This window comes from Mesocricetus auratus, unplaced genomic scaffold, assembly GCF_017639785.1.
Source record: "Mesocricetus auratus isolate SY011 unplaced genomic scaffold, BCM_Maur_2.0 Super-Scaffold_100023, whole genome shotgun sequence".
In the NCBI taxonomy this organism is placed as follows: Eukaryota; Metazoa; Chordata; class Mammalia; order Rodentia; family Cricetidae; genus Mesocricetus; species Mesocricetus auratus.
Genome location: NW_024429204.1, coordinates 13,725,594 through 13,735,587, shown reverse-complemented (window position 1 = coordinate 13,735,587; position 9,994 = coordinate 13,725,594).

Genomic DNA, 9,994 nt, shown 5'->3' with positions numbered 1-9,994 from the left:
AAGGGTATTGGTATTAGCTGTTTTTTTAGTTTCTGGTAGCATTCAGCACTGAAACCATCCAGCTCTGGGCTTTCCTTTCTTTCTTTCTTTCTTTCTTTCTTTCTTTTTTTTTTTTTTTTGGTGGGGAGACTTCTTTTGATGACTGCTTCTATTTCATTGGGGGTAATAGGTCTACTTAAACTGCTTATCTCTTCTTGATTTAATTTTGGTAAGTGATAACTATCCAGAAAATTGTCCATTTCTTTTTCATTTTCCAATTTTGTGTAGAACGTGTTTTCAAATATGACCTGAAGATTCTCTGGATTTCCTCAGTGTCCATTGTTATGTCCCCCTTTTCATGTCATTTTGTTAATTTGCATGTTCTCTTTCTGCCTTTGGTTAGTTTGGATAAAATTTTGTCTGTCCTGTTGATTTTCTTGAAGAAGCAAGTCTTTGTTACATTGATTGTTTGTATTGTTTTCTTTGTTTCTACTTTATTGATTTCAGCCCTCAATTTGATTATTTCCTGTCATCTGCTCCACTGTTATGAGTTTGTTTCTTTTTGTTCTAAACCTTTCAGTTGTACTGTTAATTCTCTAGTGTGACTATTCTCCAGTTCCTTCATGTGGGCACTTAGTACTATGAACTTTCCTCTTAGCACTGCTTTCAAAGTGTCCCTTAGGTTTGGGTATGTTGTGCCTTCATTCTCATTGAATTCTAGGAAGTCTTTAATTTCTTTCTTTCTTTCTTTCTTTCTTTCTTTCTTTCTTTCTTTCTTTCTTTTCTTTCTTGACCCAGGAATGGTGCAACTGCACATTGTTCAATTTCCATGAATTTATAGGGTTTCTGCAATTTGTGTTGTTCTTGCATTCTAACTTTAAAGCATGGTGGTCTGATAAGTTGCAGGAGGCTATTCCAATTTTTTGTACCTGTTGAGGTTTGCTATGTTGCCGAGCATATGGTCGATTTCAGAGAAGGTCTCATGCAGTGTTGAGAAGAAGGTATATTTTATGTTTGAATGGAATATTCTATAGATGTCTGTTAAACCCAATTTGGGTCATAACCTCTGTTAGTTCCTTTGTTTCTTTGCTAACTTTCTGTCTGGTGGTCTTGTCTAGTGGTGAGAGTGGGGTGTTGAAGTCTCCCACTATAAGTGAATGAGATTTTATATGTGATTTGAGTTTTAGTAATGTTTCTTTTAGGAATGTGGATGTCTTTGTATTTGGGGCATAGATGTTCAGAATTGAGACTTTTTAGTTCTTATAGCATCTTTGCTTTTCTGTATACATTTTAAATGCTTAATTAATTCATACAACAAAATCACTTGTATTTTGATAGGGATTTTTAAAAATTTTATATTGAACCCAGGACAATTGATGTCCTAATGGTATTTAATTATATAATCCAGGAACAAGATATAGCTCTACATACAGCTTTAAATAGATGTTCAAATTATTAAAATACAAATGCTGGGCCTGATGAGATGACTCAGCATTTAAAACCATTTGTCATACAGACCTGACAGTATGAGTTGGTCCTCTGACCCTATCCACTACCAGGAGATCTCCAACTCATGAAAATTGCCTTCTGACCACCTCAGAGGTTACACACGGGCACTTATCCTCAGATACACCCAATAGCGAAAAAGTAAATTAAATATATCAAAAACAGTAGCAATTTACTTACATTTAGCATATTATAGTTCGGCAAAATCTAGAGACTTATTGTCCACATAAGTTATATCAATTTTTGCTCGTCCTTGTAGAAGTTGTAATATTTCATTTATATACAGTGAAACATCACCCAAGCTGTAATTTTTTTCCTTTTTTGTCTGTGTATGTGTGAATGTAGCCTGCATGCCTCTGCATAAGCATGCTTGCATGTGTGGAGACACTTGTGATGGGTTTGCCATTTGAAGTTTTCCTCTATTGTTTTCCATCTTATATATTGAGATAGAGATCGTCTCCTCTTAAACCCAAGACTTGCTCATTTGGCTTGCCCAAGAAGTCAATTTTTTCAGTGGTTGAATTTCTATCTTTTGAGCACTGGTATTACAAGGTCACCATTTCCACTGACATTTACATGGGTGTTTTGGATCCAAATTCCAGGGCTTTTTTTTTCAGTAGTGATAACTTCTCCTTAAAAAAAAATAAAAGAAACACATAATCTATGGTACATATTGAGATATTTACCACATTGTGGCTTTACTTTATTCCCAAAACTCATGGTTTTCCTATATTGCCTGTCTTTCAATCCTAACCAACATCAACATTATTTATTCCAACTGATTTACTTGTGACACATTTGCAGTTTCTTTACAACTAAGAATGCCGTTCTCTCTGTCTCACTGAATTCTCAGGATTCAGGAGTCTGAATTGACAGACATTTTCTTTGTGCTGTTTGGCGATGTCAGTCCAGCCATCATCTATGTTATTTTATTGTAAAGCTATTTCCCTAAGAAAGATTAGATAGTTCACAATTTATGTCAGTAACAGAAGTATCTACTGCTCTGCCCCGCCCCCCAGCCCCGCTCCCATCTCCCTCTGTAGTGAGAGGCATGCTGCTCTTTGTGACTTTCTACATGTGTCTCTCTCAGATATTGACTTACAGTGTCCCAACACTTGGAAGATGAAAAGTTTCATATGCCCTTCTATTTTCATTAGAAGTTGCTGAGTTGATAAGGATCTGTGGATAGAGCAGAGAGTACATGCTACCTGGACTATTACATAATTTCTTCTTGATACTTTGAAGTCACAAATTTAAAAATACTTCACAGAAAATAATATAGGAAAGAAATTTCACAAAGTTTCCAAAATCTTATTATTCTACGAATTAATGTGTGCACAAATTCAAACTGATGTCTGTTGCACAGAAGACCCAGAGGGACAGGGAGCTTGCTGTGAAACTGTGTCTTCACCAATGTCAGAAGCTAAACCCATTTTTTTCTCACCTACATGACTATTTAAGTATGATCTGAACAAGAAGGATGCCAATAGACAGGCTAACAAGATAAGGGATGCTCACAAGATCTCAAACTTAGACAAAGACCTAGAAGTAGCTAAGAATAGTGAGAGTGGGAGACATAGTCTTCTGTAAGAAAGAACCCTCCAACTCGTTATTCAATGCTAAATGGTCAGTTCCACAATGGTATACATATAAAAGGCCATGAATTTGAAAGAAAGCAAGGTATATGGAAAGTGTTTAGAGGAAGAAAAATCTGACAGGAAATGATGTAATTATATTATAATATAAGAAAATAAAAATGGTTTTAAAAATTGTCTAAATGCTGGTGACTTCCTGTGATATTTATTGCAAAAGAAATTTAAGTAAGTGGTAAAACAATTCAGTTTCATGATTAAAGTTTGTCAGTCATATTTTGAAATGCAAAAGTTCTAAACACAATCCCAGTTCTAACAGGAGAAAGTTAGTGTAGTCCGTTCTTTCCATATCAGTGAAGTGTGAGGAAGTTTTGCAGGAACTGCACAAAATGAATTCTACTAGATCATGTGGAGACCAAACACAGTGAACCCTCTCTACCTATGGAGATTGTTTACCCTCCATATGAATATTGGGACTGAACAAACTATTAATGAACACTATATTTTCACTGTCGGTGTGACTGTTACTTACTGGACTTCTCATTAGTACTGGATGTTTACAATAGGATCACTACTCCTTGGTAAATCTTAGGCACTTACCTTCATTTGACAGTGAGAGAACAGAGGCTTGTAGTAGAAAAGGAAAGTTGCTCTATGCCAAATAGTTAAGGTGTATCAAAGGCGAAATTCGAACTCAGATGTATCAGCCTCCCAAACTCAAGCATTTTATCTTATCATACCTTTGAGGGCATCAACACTCACTGGAAACAGAAGCGCTGTCGGAAAAAGACCAAGCTTCTAACTGTGTCTGATATGATTAATATAAAACAACTGTACTTTAAGCCCTTGTCCATTCAAATTAATTATAACAACACAGAAACCTAACAGAAAGAATAGCGAACTCCCGTACATTCATTTGTGTGTGGAAATGACTTATTTAAGCAGTAAGGTAAAATTTAAACCTTACTCATATTAGATGTTAGCCGTCTAATATGTTACACAAGTCTTTAGGGCTCCTGACAGAGATGTAATTTACATACATTATTTTAATAATCCTCATAATTTTTCTTCTGGGAAGGTAAGTAGCAATTATTTCTCAGATTTCTAAGATAGTGAAACAAAAGTAAAAGGGAAAGAAATCTCTGCAAGTTCGTCTCAATAGATCTCAAATTTTATTTTTAACTTGGGGAACATTTTCTGTATCTGAGGACAATTATAACACAATGTGTCTTAGTTTTAAGTGGAAAAAGAATGACTAACTCTAGAGAGATATTTTGGGTTACCACAAAACTGTGAAGGGGGCCTATCAACGTGTGTGTTCTTTCTACAACTACAGAAAACAGGCAATAATTACTTCAAGAATATGAATGACTACACTCATCAAACAAATCATTTTAGTTACCAACCAATACATGTAAAGTGCTATAAAATGTTACTGACACAACCATCATGTTTCAAAATAGAAGAGGATACCTGCTATCTGTTCTACCTCATGGTGAAAGAGGCAGCATAAGAGTATTCATTGGGATGCTTGTTGTGGTACAGGAAGTCATCCCTGGGTGGGAAGAGACGAAAGGGTGTGTGTGAGAGAGAATAAAACTTCAAGCTATGTAGAGGAGGAAGAGATGATTGTGGAGCTGCTACATTTTTATTTGAAAACTTATCATATGGTTTTTATGAGTTTTCAAACAAACCAGAAGGATGAAAACAAAATGGAGTCAAGGAAATCTGATACTGCTCATGAGTCACTTTCTGTTTGAAGGACTGTGCCAAGCAGCGCTTTAATGCATCTGTGATGAGCCAGTGGTAACTTACTTGCACTAATTCATTGCAGACTTTTCCTATCAGTGGCTTATTTAGTCATCAGATCTATGTTCCTTGTCTCTGAATTGTTAAAGCTATGATTTGTCAGAAGGTTATACTCTTGATCTTTTCTTTGGTAAAATGTCATAGGATTGAATTTTATCATAGAGAAGCCAGAGTGGCATATGTGTACATAACAGAAAAGTAACCATAGGAAATAATTTTGCTTGGTCAAAAGGCAAATATGGATACAATGCTAATCTGTATGCGTCATTAATGCTTCATGAGCACAAACCATATGTTGGCACTTCAGATAAAATGCTAGACAAGGACAGTCACAGACTAAGGCACATTAACATCTAGAGGAAACTACAAGCATGCAGCAGATAGTGATACATATCACTTTAAAATTAGAAAAGAGGTGAGGACTATGCAGTTATATACTGGAATAAATAGCAGGATGTAAGGGCTTCGGCTATATAAAACTCCCAGTAAGAAGACAGGCTTGCAATGTAGTCTAAGGATGGAATGAGAATCCAACAGATAATCTAAGAAAAGGACTCTTAAGCAAAACTTTTTGCATGGATCCTTGGAAATCTTATTGCATGCTAGGCAACCAAATGAAGTTCAATATGGATGAAGCAGAAGCAGACAAGAATATTGCAGTGTACAAATATTTTTGCATTCAGTTGCTGTCAGGATACCACTGGAGAATTCTGTTTGTAGGTATAATGGGTGAACAAAGAATAGAATTACCCTCCTGCTTCTGACCCTACCCAAAGGGGCAGTCTTTAGGAAAACATAACAAATGCTGGGAAGCTGGTGGACAGGAAGGAGCTCTCTTCACTGAAGGTGGGTGAGAAGGCACAAGATCCCAGACTAAATCAACTTGGACATTTCTCAATAAACAACAATATGACCCATGTCTACTACTCCTAAATATTAACCCCTAGGACTCAGAGTCACCATGTCGCAGAGAATCTGCTTTGGGTTGCTGTTGGTATTGTTGTTTTGCAGTGTTTTTTTTTTTCCATGGGTGTTTGTCTGTTATTTTACGGCTATAAACAATAGCTAAGTTAGGGGAACAAACTTGGTCCTAAAACCATAGCAATGGATAAAGTAACTGTGTTATGTAGAGTGAAACATTTTTCAATAATAAAGAATGAAACCTTTCCATTTATAAGAAAATAAAGGCAACTGGAGACAATCATACCAAACGAAATAAGCCACTCTCAAAAAGGCATATGTTGTATCTTTTTCTTTCATTTGTGGTTCCTGGAATTTATGTAGATACATAAAATTATGTATGCATATGTGACTTGAAAGTAGAATGATGTTATGTTATCTAGCATCTCAGAAGGTAATAATGGGAGAGAGGAGTGGAAATAAAAAGGGGGTGTGGGAGTTATGGAAGGAATATGCTCAATGTAGAACATATACTTCCATAAAAATTAGCAATAAAAGTTAAACATACACACACACTCACAAATGGGTGAGGGTGTAGGAGAAACTGCTGGCCAGCCTACCCAAGCCTCAGGTGCCCAGGCCAGCCTGCATGACCATGTGAGGCAGGCATTTCCTCCCTGAGTCAAGCCTGCCTCTACCCCAGAGACTGCTGACCCAGAGACACCAATGAGGAAAGGACACACAGCAGAGTCAGAGCCTTAGCCAATGGGACCTTGGGAGGGGGTACAAAGTCAGGCCTAACTTCCTTAATAAACGAGTCTGCAGCCTGCTCTGCTACTCACTGACTCCCAGTGCCTGAGTCATTGGTGCTGGGTCTTCTCACCCCCTCCCCAAGGGGTGTCCGAGCAGGGTCACCAGCAACATGAAGATAAATAAAATAATGCTGTCTCAGAAATTGGGCAAAGGTCAGCCTGGTATGGAAGCCTCTAGGAAAGAGAATAAACTAAATGAGTGTATTCTTACTGCCCATCCTAGTGCACAGAGGTTTTCTAGGCTACATGAGTCCAGGGAGAGTGAACAAAAACAGAGCCTGCAGGAGCACTAACTTGAACAGACAGAGTTGATAAGTTGGATAGAAATAAGCACTGACAATGAGAAAGCCATCCAGAATAGGGAAATCCAGACATTGAAGTGGTGTGAAAATATATTCAGATCTAAATAAACTACCTGAGTCAAAGAAAGAACAACCAAGACCGCCAGTAGGTGCTTCGGGGCCTGGAAAACTCCTGAAATAGCTCAGAGAAATCAAAGTAATTATGTATAAATACATAGCAATGTCCTTTGAATCTGTGTGCTGAAACTACTCAGAAAGGTGAATGAATAAGCTTTAAAGGATCTAAATAAAGAGTTGTTTGTTTTATTGATAAGAAAACAATATTGATAAGATGTCATCTTAAAATACACATCCCATACAACCTCTATTTAGCCAAGTGAATACCTGTGACTAAATAGGTCAGGGACCCGATGAGAGAACACACTCTGTTATATGATCCAAGTATTAAAGTACCTGCTAATGACTTATTGTTATACCCATAGGTCAAAGCATCTCTCAATGATCAACAGAGTACCTTCTCCTTGAAGTAGAGGGCAATTAACACAAGGACCCTAGGTATGCAGAGAGTAAGACACGGTGGAGTATTCAGCTGCAAATGAACCATGCATGTGATAATCCCCTCCTCATGGTTTATGGATATGTGAGGAAGAGGGAGTGAAAAGTGTACATGACTTCAAGGAAGCAGTGTTTTCTTAACCAAACAGGAGTGTTACACATATGAACTCACAGTGACTGTGACAGCATGAACTAGATCTATGCAAGCTACAGTCAGACAAAATAAAAAGCCAGCATGGAGGCAGGGCATGGGCAAGGAATCCACTACTAACTCAAGAGATGTTGGTCTTTGAAGGTTTCTGGGAAAGTAGGGTTTTGTTTTCTTTTGTTTGGTTTTTTTTAATTATGTGGCCCTTGATAGGACCACCACATTCTAGGGTTGGCTCTATTTCCCCAAGAGTGGGTGAGCAACATAAAGTAAATTACATGAGGAAATAAAACAGAAAAAGAATAACAGAAAAAGGAAACTCAAAGTTGAGGAGTGTCTTAGGGTTTTCATTGCATTAGCAACCTGTGGCAGGAAGGGTTTGTTCCAGCCTACAACTTTCAGGGCATAGCCACAGTCCGTCATTAAAGGAAGACAGGTCAGGAACTCAAACGTGGCAGATAGTTGGAAGCAGGGTCTGATGAAGAGGCCATGGAGAAGTATCGATCACTTGCTTTTTCTTCATAGCTGTTCAGTCTGCTGTCTCATAGGACCCAGGACCACCAGCCTGGCACCGCTCACAATAGGCTGGGATGTCCCACTCTCACCAGTCATGAAGAAAATACACTATAGGTTTACAGGTCTTAAGGAGGCATTTTCTCTATTGAAAGTTCCTCTTCCCAGATGATTCTGGCTGGTGTGGAGTTGACATAAGCCTAGCTAACACAGCTGGGCAGGGAAGAGAAGATAATGAGAGTGGATATGAGAGGGATTGGTGGAGGGAGGTGAATATGATCAAAATACCGTATAAGAAATTCTCAAATAATTAGTAAAATATTATTTAGAATACAGAAAAAGGCTGATGCTGATGGTTTTAAATAACTATATGTCTTCAGAATTTATGTGAAGAAGATAAGGAACTAGACAGGTGAGACACAATTATTCTTAAAAGGGAGGAAAGGCTGGAGAATTCATGCTTCATATTTCATGACTTTTTATCGGTCTACAGTAAGATTATGTGATATTAGTCAAAGGACAGACACAAAGACTAATAGAATAGAATAGCATATGTGATCTATAAATAGACCCTCAAAAGTACAGTTGACTGAAATTCTACAGAACTTCAAGCCATTTGTAATTTGTCAAAGCCAACCTTTCAACAAACAGTACTAGAATGATAGGTTGAATATTTGTAGAGAAAGGAATTGTATATGTGCTTTATATAGTATATAAACTCAAAATCATGAATTTATATATATATGTACTTCAATAAGCCAAAATTTCTAGATATAACAGCAAAATTTCAGTCTGTAGAAGGAGAGGTGGCCCATTGGTCACAAAGGATCAAAAGAGAAAGTAGAAGTAATTTTGACTCAGTGAAAAGAAAATGAAAACACAATATTAAAATGTGCAGGTTATCATATAAACAGAGGAATGCAACCCTAATAACCTATAACAGAAAAGGGCAAAAATTTCCAATCTCTGATGGGTGATTCTACCCAGAGAAACTAGAAAAATAAGTTGTAGTGTTGAAAAAGGAAGGACATGAAATAATATAATAATGTAAGAACAAAAATAAAAACCAATCTATAAGAAAAGAAGAAAGCATCTCAGAAAAAAAGAAAAATCTAGAAGGTAAAGAAAAGTGGGAAGCGTGCAAATTACTAATGCAGAAATGAGAGGTGGCGATGCTTACACAAGCATTACAAACATAAATGAGAAAATGACGTGTTGTAGTAATGGTCATGTGCAAATAAATTCCACGACTTAAATGGTACATATCCAGTAATTAAATTTGATTTTTCAAACTTTTCTGAAAAGAAAATCCCTGACTAGAGCGGCTTAATAAATTGCTTCTATCAACTCTTTACCTAATCGTAACCTTAACCTGGGGGTTAGAATCCATCCCAGTGCCAAGGCTACTAAACTGTTGCAAATGTTGTCCAGAAGTGTCATAATTTTTTCTCTTTTATTGTGACAAATACTCTGACAGTCTTAGGCTTTTCATTGCTGTGAAAGAGACCCCATGGCCACAGCAACTCTTACAAGGAAAACATTTGATTGAGGGGGTTCCCTTACAATTTCAGAGGCTCAGTCCATTATCATGATAGTGGGGAGCATGGCGGCATGCAGGCAGACATGGTGTTAGAGGAATAGCTGAGAGTCCCACATCTTGCAGGCAGCAGGAAGTGGACTGACTCATTAGCTGGTATTTGTAGCACAAGAAACCTCAAAAACCCACTCCAACAGCAATACACCTCCTCCAACAAGGGTATACCCACTCCAAAAAAGCCACACCTCCTAACAGTGCCACCCTCTATGAGATTATTGGGGGCCAATTACATCTAATGTGATTGATCCAGATTACAAATTACAAACAGTGATCCAGAGAAA